Below are 15,000 nucleotides of genomic sequence, written 5' to 3' on the forward strand. Positions count from 1 at the left end.
GACCCCGAGGCGATTGGGGGTTGGGGGTGTGGGGTGTTTGGGGTGGGGGTGCACTACCCCCCAGCTGATTTTCGGCCATGGGGTGGTGCCAATTCGCATTTTAGGACGGATTTCACTAATAAACTAGAGTAGGGCTCCTTCAGTCATACATGGGCGGGTGGGTGCCCATGTCTGGCTTGGGGGAGACCCGAGACCCCCAAGGGGGGGCCCCCCCCACCCGGATTCGTCCACAAGGGTGCGCCACCTGTCATTTTAGGACAGTTTTCAATAGGAGAACCAGGGGATGGCTCCTGACTCACACATGGGCGTGCTGGGGGTCCATGGCCGGGTTGGGGGGACCCCAAGGGGGGCAAACCCCCACTTAACCGTTCACCTGGTAATCGGACGGTTTTCACTAGGAGAACCAGGGGATGGCTCCTGACTCACACATGGCTGAAATGGGTGCTCTTGGTCGGATTGGGGTGGAGGGTCAGACACCCCACATGGTAACCCTCCGGTTTTCACTAGGAGAACCAGGGACCGGCTCCTGAGTCACACAAGGCCGAAATGGGTGCTCTTGGTCGGATTGGAGTGGAGGGTCAGACACCCCCACATGGTAACCCTCCGGTTTTCACTAGGAGAACCAGGGACTGGCTCCTGAGACACACAAGGCCGACATGGGTGCACTTGGTCGGATTGGGGTGGAGGGTCAGACACCCCTACATGATATCCCAACGGTTTTCACTAGGAGAACCAGGGGAGGGCTCCTTCAGTCACACATGCCCAGGATGGGTGCTCATGTCTGGCTTGGGGGAGACCCCGAGGGGCTTGGGGGTTGGGGGTGGGGGGTGTTTGGGGTGGGGGTGCACTACCCCCCAGCTGATTTTCGGCCATGGGGTGGCGCCAATTCGCATTTTAGGACAGATTTCACTAATTAAACTAGAGTAGGGCTCCTTCAGTCATACATGGACGTGCTGGGTGCCCATGGCCGGCTTGGGGGAGACCCCAAGGGGGGGCCCCCGGATTCGTCCACAAGGGGGCGCCACCTGTCATTTTAGGACGGTTAGAGAACCAGGGGATGGCTCCTGACTCACACATGGTCGTGCTGGGTGCCCATGGCCGGCTTGGGGGAGACCCCAAGGGGGGGCCCCAACCCCCCTCCACCCGGATTCGTCCACAAGGGGGCGCCACCTGTCATTTTAGGACGGTTTCCACTAGGAGAACCAGAGGAGGGCTCCTTCAGTCACACATGCCCAGGATGGGTGCTCATGTCTGTCTTGGTGGAGACACCAAGGGGTTTGGGGGTTGGGGGTGGGGGGTGGTGGGGGTGTGGGTGCACTGCCCCCCAGCTGATTTTCAGCCATGGGGTGGCGCGAATTCGCATTTTAGGACGGATTTCACTAATTAGGTAGGGCTCCTTCAGTCATACATGGGCGGGTTGGTGCCCATGGCTGGCTTGGGGGAGACCCCCAAGGGCGGGGCCCACCCGGAATCGTCCACAAGGGGGCACCACCTGTCATTTTAGGATGGTTTTCACTAGGAGAACAAGGGGGTGGCTCCTGAATCACAAATGGGCGTGCTGGGTGCCAATGGCCGGGTTGGGGGGGGACACCAAGGGGGGGCAAACCCCCCCACCCGGATTCGACCAAAAGGGGCCGCCACCTGTCATTTTAGGATGGTTTTCACTAGGAGAACAAGGGGGTGGCTCCTGACTCACACATGGGCGTGCTGAGTGCCCATGGCCGGGTTTGGGGGGGACCCCAAGGGGGGGGCAAACCCCCCTTAACCGTTCACCATGTAATCGGACGGTTTTCACTAGGAGAACCAGGGGATGGCTCCTGACTCACACATGGACGTGCTGGGGGTCCATGGCCGGGTTGGGGGGACCCCAAGGGGGGGCAAACCCCCTTAACCGTTCACCTGGAAATCGGATGGTTTTCACTAGGAGAACAGCTCCTAGGGGCTGCCTGCTCTGCCCCCCTGTGGACAGGTTCACTCACTCACACAGACACACCTATTCACTTGTGCCTTCTCCCATTGGTCCAGGGTGATCAGGCCTATAATTTGAGACCATTTGGGAAAAGATTAGAGCTTTCTGTCATTTTGAAAAGCACACAGGCAGTTTTGCACTATACTGCTATTTTGAATGTACAGCAAAACCAGGTCATTTTGAGGTTGAATAGCTACTTGAGTTGATTGGTTCTACTGAAATTACCAACAGGCATCAGTCCAGGGTGATCAGGCCTATAATTTGAGACCATTTGGGAAAAGATTAGAGCTTTCTGTCATTTTGAAACTCCCACAGGTATTTTTGCTGACATCCATGCAGGCCCACATTGACCTTGTGACCTCTGGAGCACCATGCATCTTGTTCTACACTCCCTGCCTAGTAAAGGACATCTCCCATGGGTCTGAGAGTACAGCTCACTCCATGGACCTCCATGCCTTTATTTTAACACTCTCTGCCTATTAAAACACTCTCACCCATGGGCCTGAGAGTACAGCTCACTCCCTGGTCATCCAGAGGTGCAGCAGGCTAGGAGAAAGGGGCTGCCTGCTCTGGCCCCCTGTAGGACAGGTTCACTCACTCACACAGACACACACAGACACACCTTTTCACTTGGGGGTTTCTCCCTCATGCCCTGCTGACATCCATGCAGGCCCATATTGACCTTGTGACCTCAGGAGCTCCATGCATCTTGTTCTACACTCCCTACCTAGTAAAACCCTTTATCACATGGGCCTGAGAGTACAGCTCATTTGAGACCAGTTGGGAAAAGATTTTCTGTCATTGTTAAATGCCCACAAGAAGTTTCACTGTTATACTGCTGTTTTGAATGTACAGCAAAACCAGGTAGTTTTGAGGTTGAATAGCTACTTGGGTTGGATGGTTCCACTGAAATTACCAACAGGCCTTTAATTTGAGACCATTTGGGTAAAGATTAGAGCTTTCTTTCCATTTTAAATCACACCAGGCAATATGTAATATAAATCTGATTTGGTTGAAGTGCTGGGAAGAACTACTCCACAGTCGATCCACGTTGCCTTTCAACTTTTTTCAAATAGGTTAAATCCTTCCAAAATGTCAAATGTGTGATTAGGCAACCCTATATATATTCTAATGCTGTTACTTTCATTTGAGAAATGTTTAAATGCTGTGTGGATCTTCTGTGGAGTTGTTTTTCCCAGCATTTCAACCTCCCTCCTCCCTGACCCAACAGCATAATGCATGGAGAATGGCATGTTATATATGAACATTCATTTTGAAGACAATTGCCCACCCAAGGTGTTGTCGCCTAGGCCATTGCATCCTTTTCATTGCCCAACGAGACATTCCGGTGCAGGAAGAACTGTTGTTTGACTATGGGGTGTCAAGAAAATATTTTGGTGGAGAAGGATAAGATTTTGGAATGGCTTGACAGCTAGGCCAGTCAGCACGAAATCACCAATAGCTGATGGGGCTCAAAAATATCCTTAAACCCATTTTTAAAATGTAAATCTGTAATTTTGTAATATATTTAGCCATGCATGTTCAACTTAAATTTCAGTTTTGGGTATCTGCACTTTAAAATAAACAACACATTTAAAAGAAAACCTGCATGTTGTTTTTATTTTCACCCTTGTCTATGGCAGATGCCATCTTCCTAAAAAATGTCTCAGGTGTTGTCAGGCCATTGTTCTGATGTTTGAAGCTCCTCAAGTTGAGGAATTTCACACCTCTGTCTGGGGGTTTCACAAGCCGAAAGGTTTAGATAGGAATTATTATGGGCAGTAGTCTGAATTGTGGCATGGATGTAGCTCAGTTGGTAGAGCATGGTGTTTGCAATGCCAGGGTTGTGGGTTCGATTCCCACTGGGGGAAGGTATGAAAAAAATAATTACACAAAACATATATGCATCCATTAACTTTAAGTCAGCCTGGGTAAGAGTGTCTGTTAAATGTAAAGCACAGTGTTTACCCTGCAGGGTTTAAATCTGACCTCCAGAGGTGTTGTGAAGCTGGAGGTGAGGTCTTTGCCAGATCAGCACCTGGCCCCTCATCAAAGATACTGGTTTGTCACACACAAACACACAAACACACAGACACACACACACACACACACACACAATAATCCTCATAGCATCCTCACAGTAAGTAGTAGAACTGGGATGAAAAACAGAAATGATCGACACCTACCATACCGATCACTTATCAAAAGCATTTTGCTGATATCGTAGCCTATACTAGAGAAATGTGATGTTTGAAATGAAATAAGTTTGCTAATATGGGTGATTGTTACAGTTTTTTACAATCACTTTGGCACTAATTTCAGAACCTTGACGTCATTTTTCAAAACTCTAGACACAAAACTCAAAACGGTCATCACTTGTAACACAGGCTGTCCAATGTTCAAAACATTGCATTGTGCATTCATATCTTTAAATAAATCTTACACTTGCACAATCATTGATTCAAAATACAAATGTATTGTGAAATACCAATGAAACGTTAATTTAGATCACCCACACACAAGCAACCGATAGTTTCACTGTGTCATTGTTCGTACAATCATTAAATATTGTAGTACAAAATAGGTGATACATGTTTCATTATGGTACTACATGTAAATACATCCCTGTAAAAGTACTGCAGTAGTAGAGAGAATACCACAGACACAGTGGAATCATTGAACAACATCTGAAATATATTGATGAAAAACAATACAGTACTGTAAAACATAAACTTGCTTGCTTGTACTGTAAAAAGCAAAACATAGGAGTGATTACTGTACTTCTACATTTTCATCAACTCTGTCTTGTGGTTTTGGCCACAGGTTCTCATCTACATCACAATGGATGTTTTCATTAGCCAAACATCTTGGAAAAAACCTTTGGCCATGGCGAATCCAGGCCTGACACTGGTCTGCCGTAATGTCATTGCATGCGTCATCCATGGCCTGGAGAAGAGTGACTTGTTCATGAGGGCGCCTATCATAAACCTTCCATCTCCATGTGGAGAAATATTCCTTAATCGGGTTAAGGAAAGGAGAGTATGGGGGTAAATACTGGGTGGTCAATTGTGCATGGGCCTGAAACCATGCTTGCATCATATGAGCATGGTGGAACCTGACATTATCACACACAATGACATAGGTCACGCCATCAGCTCTACAGACCTGATCGAGCTCATCAAGGAAGGTTACAAGGGGACCATAGAAACGGTGTCTGATAAAGAATGATGATGAAATATTACATCCATAGATAATGTAGTCTAATTGGTTCATGCTCCACGCTAATTGGTGACAATGAATCTCGTTACTTTGAAACTTTCATGATCTAAACATGGAATATTGTTTGTCTGTTTCCATACAACTATGCATTAAGAGTAATGCAACAGTTACTTATCATTTTGAGCAGTTGTATCAATTGATAGTTGGATAATTGTAATGAAATGAGTAGACACTCATCTGAAATGTAATGTGTGAATTGCCTTTTGAAATAGTAGTACTTTGATGTTAAGTTGTGTCATATTGAACAGGTGACTTTTGTTAAATGAACAAATGATCTTAGTTTTATGTGTATTGTATCCAAGCAATTGAAAAAAGTGTTAGAGTTTTGAAAAATGTGCATTTTGATCATTGGTTGTGAGTTTTGAGTCTAGAGTTTTGAAAAATGACGTCAAGGTTCTGAAATTAGTGCCAAAGTGATTGTAAAAAACTGTAACAGATTCAAAAAGATGCAGAGTAATCCAGGAGACGGAGCGGGCGGCGGAGATGAGTTGGTGGAGGTGAAGTGGCAGATCCAATGACAACCAGGCAGGGGTTGGGTGAAGGTCCCGGGAGAATGATGTTCATGGCTAACGATCCGGCAGGGAATGGATGTCAGGTCAGAGCTTATGAAGGGGTGATGATCAGGACCTGGTGTGCCGAAGCTGATGAGAAGCAGGTGCGGGTAATCGAGAGATCACCCGCCTAGCAACGTCGCCCGGCAACCGGACAGGGTGCGTTCAGGAACCTTCAGGAAACAGGAGATTCAGAGCAGAAAAACGGCAACACAGGCAGGAACAGACTCAGGACGCAGGGTTCATGACACAATTAGCGTGGAGCATGAACCAATTAGACTACATTATCTATGGATGAAATATTTCATCATCATTCTTTATCAGACACCGTTTCTATGGTCCCCTTGTAACCTTCCTTGATGAGCTCGATCAGGCCTGTAGAGCTGGTGGCGTGACCTATGTCATTATGTGGGATAATGTCAGGTTCCACCATACTCATATGATGCAAGCATGGTTTCAGGCCCATGCACAATTTATCACCCTGTATTTACCCCCATACTCTCCTTTCCTTAACCCGATTGAGGAATTTTTCTTCACATGGAGATGGAAGGTTTATGATAGGCGCCCTCATGAACAAGTCACTCTTCTCCAGGCCATGGATGACGCATGCAATGACATCACGGCAGACCAGTGTCAGGCCTGGATTCGCCATGGCCAAAGGTTTTTTCCAAGATGTTTGGCTAATGAAAACATCCATTGTGATGTAGATGAGAACCTGTGGCCAAAACCACAAGACAGAGTTGATGAAAATGTGAGAAGTACAGTAATCACTCCTATGTTTAGCTTTTTACAATACAAGCAAGCAAGTTGAGGAACACTGCATTTGATGTTTTACAGTATTGTTTTTTTATCAATATATTTCAGATTTTGTTCAATGATTCCACTGTGTCTGTAGTATTCTCTCTACTTCTGCAGTACTTTTACAGGGATGTATTTACATGTAGTACCATAATGAAACATGTATCACCTATTTTGTACTACAATATTTACAGTTTTTGCCTATTGCTTACACACTTTTTGCAGAATTTGGCTCATTATGTCAAAACTCAACACACAAGCCAATCAGACATAGCACTTGGAGATTAACAACTCACATATATGCCAAAATGAAACACTGCCATCAAAACTTAACACTCCTTTCTACAAATGAAATTATTGCAACAAAACCATACACACAAGCAACATTTGAATTACACTTTCATATCACCAGAAACACACTGATGGGATTTATATAAAACACTGCAGTCTTCGTGTTTCTATTTTTATTGTCATTGTCTTCTGTAAAACTCAAAAGTAGAATTTCTGCAGTAATCAAACAGTATTTACAAAAAAGTTTTTACAAAAAAACAAACATTCTTACAGAAATTCTTAACATCAAATTTAGCAACAAACAAAAGTAAAAGAAACAATACAATTACTGGATAAATTGCTATTGGGGGAAAAAACATATACTTGTTTTGTGTGTGTGTGCGTGCGTGCGTGTGTGTGGTGGGGGGCGGGGGGGATTATGGATCACGCCTTCTGTTCGGATCTGGCCACAAGACCTCGTCAACATCACAGGCAATGTCCTCGCGGGCTAGGCATTGGGGAAAATATCGCCTTGTGTGCCGAATCCACCCTTGGATTGATCCCACCTCAATGTCTCCACATGCCTCTTCCATTGCTTGCAGAAGAGTCATGCGGGCATGTGGTTGCCGATCATATACTTTCCACCGCCACGCTGAAAAGAATTCCTCGATTGCATTTAGAGAGGGGCTGTAAGGGGAAAGGTATAAAACTGTGAAATGATCATGGTTGTTGAACCAATCTCGGACCAGAGCAGCCCGGTGGAAACTAACATTATCCCAGATGACAAACCTGGGCTGCTGTGGTCTGTCCTGCACAACTGTAGTGCATCTAGAAATGCAATGATCTGTCCTGTATTGTAGGGAGCTAGAGTGGCATGATGATGCAGGACTCCTTCGACACTAATTGCAGCACACAAGGTGATATTTCCGCCACGCTGCCCAGGGACATTTACAACAGCCCTTTGTCCAACTACGTTACGGCCCCGACGCCTGGTTTTGGCCAGATTGAAGCCTGCCTCATCCACGTAGATGAACTAATGCGGCAGTTCGGCGGCATCAAACTCCAGAACCGTCTGTAACAGAAAATATTGAATATTGTTACTGAAAACACATAAAGGAACTACAATGTCTATATTTTCACACAAGTAGGGGCTGGGTTGAGTGAGTATAGACCAAAACTACAAGCTACAGGCAGGGCAGGTGGCAGCATAAACCCTCATTTCCACATCACAATATATAGTATGTAAAGTAAAGTGACACATACCTGCACATAATCATGGCGCAAGTCCTTGACCCTGACACTGTTCCTCTCAAATGGCACCCTGTACAGCTGCTTCATTCTGAAGTTGTTTCTGTAGGATGCGACTTAGTGTAGAAATGCTGACCCTGTTGATATTGTTGAATTCATTTCCATTTGCAATTATGCGTTGTTGCAACTCACGAAGTCGGATTGCATTATTTTCTCGCACCATTTCAATGATGGCAAGCTCTTGTTGTTGAGTGAAGAGCCGTTCCCTTCCACCTTGAGGAGGTCGTCCAACCATTCTGTAGAAAATGCCACCACAAGATGTCATTGGTTGGGTTATTTTTCACATACTGTACTTTCAAACTGTACACAGTACTGCAACATCACAATGGTATTCCTTTACATATACAGTTCTTCACAGTACTATCCATTTTTGTATAGTATAGTTAGTACAGTAATACTGTAATATGATACAGAATCATGTGACACATACAGTAGGTACAGTCTGGAGTAGAAACTTGAAGATATAGCTGTTCTCCAGTCGGAATGTCCTTATTATCGATGCTATGGGCAAAAACTGTAATGATTGTACGAACAATGACACAGTGAAACTATCGGTTGCTTGTGTGTGGGTGATCTAAATTAACGTTTCATTGGTATTTCATAATAAATTTGTATTTTGAATCAATGATTGTGCAAGTGTAAGATTTATTTAAAGATATGAATGCACAATTCAATGTTTTGAACATTGGACAGCCTGTGTTACAAGTGATGACTCTCTCTCTCTCTCTCTCTCTCTCTCTCTCTCTCTCTCTCTCTCTCTCTCTCTCTCTCTCTCTCTCTCTCTTTCCCCATCTCTCTCTCTCTCTCCATCTTTCTTTTCATCGTCCCTCTCTCCGTTGGCTCTAGTACTCTAGCTGGTTCTGGTGTCTGGCAGGGACACAGTCCCCAGTGTTTGTCTTTGGTGCCCTCTTCTGGCTGTATGAAACATAGCTATACTGTATCTATAGGACGGGTGTTAAACTCTTTTAGCTCTGCAGGTTTTAGCTCCTTCCTTGTCCTTGATTGATCAATTAACATCATTGATTAGTTAGAAACTGCCCTCACCTGGTTGTCTAGGTTTTAATTGATTTGTTAGAAACTGCCCTCACCTGGTTGTCTAGGTTTTAAATGATTAGTTAGAAACTGCCCTCACCTGGTTGTCTAGGTTTTAATTGATTAGTTAGAAACTGCCCTCACCAGTTTGTCTAGGTTTTAATTGATTAGTTAGAAACTGCCCTCACCTGGTTGTCTAGGTTTTAATTGATTAGTTAGAAACTGCCCTCACCTGGTTTTCTAGGTTTTAATTGATTAGTTAGAAACTTCCCTCACCTGGTTGTCTAGGTTTTAATTGATTAGTTAGAAACTGCCCTCACCTGGTTGTCTAGGTTTTAATTGATTTGTTAGAAACTGCCCTCACCTGGTTGTCTAGGTTTTAATTGATTAGTTAGAAACTGCCCTCACCAGGTTGTCTAGGTTTTAATTGATTAGAGAAACTGCCCTCACCTGGTTGTCTAGGTTTTAATTGATTAAGGTTAGAAACTGCCCTCACCTGGTTGTCTAGGTTTTAATTTATTAGTTAGAAACTGCCCTCACCTGGTTGTCTAGGTTTTAATTGAAATGAATTGAAAGGAAATAACTAAAACCATTAGTCAGTCTGACACCCCTGCTATAGATGGGTTGGTTACTTAGCAACAAAACCGACGTGTGCGCAACTATGAGTCAAAACAGATGGGGTTGGCTTAGATTGTCGACAACATGTAAACTATTTTTCTTCTCCAATGTTTATTGAAAACAAATACATACCATCCTGACCCGTGGTATAACATAACCTTACATACCATCCAGCCCCCGTGGTATAACATAACCTTAAATGCCATCAAGCCCTGTGGTATAACATAACCTTACATATCATCAAGCCCTGTGGTATAACATAACCTTACATACCATCCAGCCCCGTAGTATAACATAACATTACATACCACCCAGACCCCGTGGTAATACATAACATTACATACCATCCAGCCCCGTGCTATAACATAACATTACATACCATCTAGACCTGTGGTATAACAAAACCTTACATACCATCCAGCTCTGTGGTATAACATAACCTTACATACCATCTAACCACATGGTTTAAAATAACCTTACATACCATCCAGCCCCATGGTATAACATAACTTACATACCATCCAGCCCGTGGTATAACATAACATTACATACCATCCAGACCTGTGGTACAACATAACCTTACAAACCATCCAGACCTGTGGTACAACATAACATTACAAACCACCCAGTCTAGTGGGATAACATAACCTTACATACCATCCAGCCCTGTGGTATAACATAACCTTACATGCCATCCAGCCCCGTGGTATAACATAACCTTACATACCATCAAGCCCCGTGGTATAATATTACCTTACATACCATCCTGCCCCGTGGTATAACATAACCTTACATACCATTCGCCCCATAGTTTAACATAAACTTACATACAATCCAGCCCTGTGATATAACCTTACATACCATCCAGCCCCCGTGGTATAACCCTACATACCATCCAGCCCCTGTGGTATAAAATAACCTGACATACCATCCAGCCCCATAGTATAACATAACCTTACATACAATCCTGACCCGTGGTATAACATAACCTTACATACCATCCAGCCCTGTGGTATTACATAACCTTACATACCATCCAGCCCTGTGGTATTACATAACCTTACATACCATTCAGCCCTGTGGTATACATAACCTTACGTACCAACCAGCCACGTGGTATAACATACCTTACATACCATCCAGCCCCGTGCTATAACATAACCTTACATACCATCCAGCCCTGTGGTATAACATAACCTTACATACCATCCAGCCCCGTGGTATAACATAACCTTACATACCATCCAGCCCTTTGGTATAACATAACCTTACATACCATCCAGCCCTGTGGTTTTACATAACCTTACATACAATCCAACCCCATTGGTATAACATAACCTTACATACCATCCAGCCCCCGTGGTATAAAATAACCTTACATACCATCCAGCCCCCATGGTATAAAATAACCTTACATACCATCCAGCCCCCGTTGTATAACATAACCTTACATACCATCTAACCACATGGTTTAAAATAACCTTACATACCATCCAGCCCCCGTGGTATAAAATAACCTTACATACCATCCAGCCCTGTGGTATTAAATATCCTTACATACCATCCAGCCCCATGGTATAACATAACCTTACATACCACCCAGTCTAGTGGGATAACATAACCTTACATGCCATCCAGCCCGTGGTATAACATAACATTACATTCCACCCAGCCCCCGTGGTATAACATAACCTTACATACCATCCAGACCTGTGGTACAACATAACATTACAAACCACCCAGTCTAGTGGGATAACATAACCTTACATACCATCCAGCCCCCAAGGTATAACACAACCTTACATACTATTTAGCCCTGTGGTATAACATAACCTTACATACCATCCAGCCCGTAGTATAACATGATCTTACATACGATACAGCCCCATAGTATAACATAACATTACATACTACCCAGACCCCGTGGTAATATATAACATTATTTACCATCAAGCCTCGTGGTATAACATAACCTTACATACCATCCAGCCCTGTGGTATAAAATAACCTTACATGACATCCAGCCCTGTGGTATAACATAACCTTACATACCATCAAGCCCCGTGGTATAATATTACCTTACATACCATCCAGATCTGTGGTATAACATAACCTTACATACCATCCAGCCCCCAAGGTATAACATAACCTTACATACTATTTAGCCCTGTGGTATAACATAACATTACATACCATCCAGCCCGTAGTATAACATGATCTTACATACGATCCAGCCCCATAGTATAACATAACATTACATACTACCCAGATCCCGTGGTAATACATAACATTACATACCATCAAGCCCCGTGGTATAACATAACCTTACATACCATCCAGCCCCGTGGTATAACATAACCTTACATGCCATCCAGCCCCGTGGTATAACATAACCTTACATACCATCAAGCCCCGTGGTATAATATTACCTTACATACCATCCTGCCCCGTGGTATAACATAACCTTACATACCATCAAGCCCCGTGGTATAACATAACCTTACATACCATCCAGCCCTGTGATATAACATAACATTACATACCACCCAGCCCCCGTGGTATAACCTTACATACCATCCAGCCCCTGTGGTATAACATAACCTTACATACCATCCAGCCCTGTGGTATAACATAACCTTACATACCATCCAGCTCTGTGGTATAACATAACCTTACATACCATCCAATCCTGTGGTATAACATAACCTTACATACCATTCGCCCCATAGTTTAACATAAACTTACATACAATCCAGCCCTGTGATATAACATAACATTACATACCACCCAGCCCCCGTGGTATAACCTTACATACCATCCAGCCCCAGTGGTATAACATAACCTTACATACCATCCAGCCATGTTGTATAACATAACATTACATACCACCCAGCCCTTTGATATAACATAACATTACATACCACCCAGCCCCCGTGGTATAACCTTACATACCATCCAGCCCCAGTGGTATAACATAACCTTACATACCATCCAGCCATGTGGTATAACATAACATTACATACCATCCATCCCTGTGATATAACTTAACATTACATACCACTTAGCCCCCGTGGTATAACCTTACATACCATCCAGCCCCAGTGGTATAACATAACCTTACATACCATCCAGCCATGTGGTATAACATAACATTACATACCACCCAGCCCTGTGGTATAACATAACCTTACATACAATCCAGCCCCGTGCTATAACATAACCTTACATACCATCCAATCCTGTGGTATAACATAACCTTACATACCATCCGCCCCATGGTATAACATAACCTTACATACCATCCAGCTATTTGGTATAACATAACCCTACATACCATCCAGCCCCTGTGGTATAACATAACCTTACATAACATCCAGCCCTGTGGTATAACATAACCTTACATACCATCCAGCCCCAGTGATATACCATAACATTACATATCATCCAGCCCCCATGGTATACGATAACCTTACATAACATCCAGCCCCCGTGGAGTAACATAGCTTTACATACCATCCAGTCCTGTGGCATAACATAACATTACATACCATCCAGCCCCCGTGGTATAACATAACCTTACATACCACCCAGCCATGTGTCATAACATAACCTTACATACCATCCAGCTCTGTGGTATAACATAACCTTACATGCCATCCAGCCCCTTGGTATAACATAACCTTACATACCACCCAGCCCTGTGGTATAACATAACCCTACATACCATCCAGCCCTGTGGTATAACATAACCCTACATACCATCCAGCCCTGTGGTATAACATAATCTTACATACCATCCAGCCCTGTGGTATAACATAACCCTACATACCATCCAGCCCCTGTGGTATAAAATAACCTGACATACCATCCAGCCCCATAGTATAACATAACCTTACATACAATCCTGACCCGTTGTATAACATAACCTTACATACCATTCAGCCCTGTGGTATACATAACCTTACATACCATCCAGCCCCGTGGTATAACATAACCTTACATACCATCCAGCCCCGTGGTATAACATAACCTTACATACCATCCAGCCCCGTGGTATAACATAACCTTACGTACCAACCAGCCACGTGGTATAACATAACCTTACATATCATCCAGCCCTGTGGTATAACATAACCTTACATACCATCCAGCCCTTTGGTATAACATAACCTTACATACCATCCAGCCCCGTGGTATAACATAACCTTACATACCGTCCAGCCCTGTGGTATTACATAACCTTACATACAATCCAACCCCATTGGTATAACATAACCTTACATACCATCCAGCCCCCGTGGTATAAAATAACCTTACATACCATCCAGCCCCCATGGTATAAAATAACCTTACATACCATCCAGCCCCCGTTGTATAACATAACCTTACATACCATCTAACCACATGGTTTAAAATAACCTTACATACCATCCAGCCCTGTGGTATTAAATATCCTTACATACCATCCAGCCCCATGGTATAACATAACCTTACATTCCACCCAGTCTAGTGGGATAACATAACCTTACATGCCATCCAGCCCGTGGTATAACATAACATTACATTCCACCCAGCCCCCGTGGTATAACATAACCTTACATACCATCCAGACCTGTGGTACAACATAACATTACAAACCACCCAGTCTAGTGGGATAACATAACCTTACATACCATCCAGCCCCCAAGGTATAACACAACCTTACATACTATTTAGCCCTGTGGTATAACATAACCTTACATACCATCCAGCCCGTAGTATAACATGATCTTACATACGATCCAGCCCCATAGTATAACATAACCTTACATGCCATCCAGCCCCGTGGTATAATATTACCTTACATACCATCCAGCCCTGTGGTATAACATAAAATTACATACCATCCAACCCATGGTATAACATAGCCTTACATACCATCCAATCCTGTGGTATAACATAACCTTACATACCATTCGCCCCATAGTTTAACATAAACTTACATACAATCCAGCCCGTGGTATAACAAAACCTTACATACCATCCAGCCCGTAGTATAACATGATCTTACATACGATCCAGCCCCATAGTATAACATAACATTACATACTACCCAGACCCCGTGGTAATATATAACATTATATACCATCAAGCCCCGTGGTATAACATAACCTTACATACCATCCAGCCCTGTGG

Source organism: Coregonus clupeaformis, unplaced genomic scaffold, assembly GCF_020615455.1.
Source record: "Coregonus clupeaformis isolate EN_2021a unplaced genomic scaffold, ASM2061545v1 scaf0612, whole genome shotgun sequence".
NCBI lineage: Eukaryota > Metazoa > Chordata > Actinopteri > Salmoniformes > Salmonidae > Coregonus > Coregonus clupeaformis.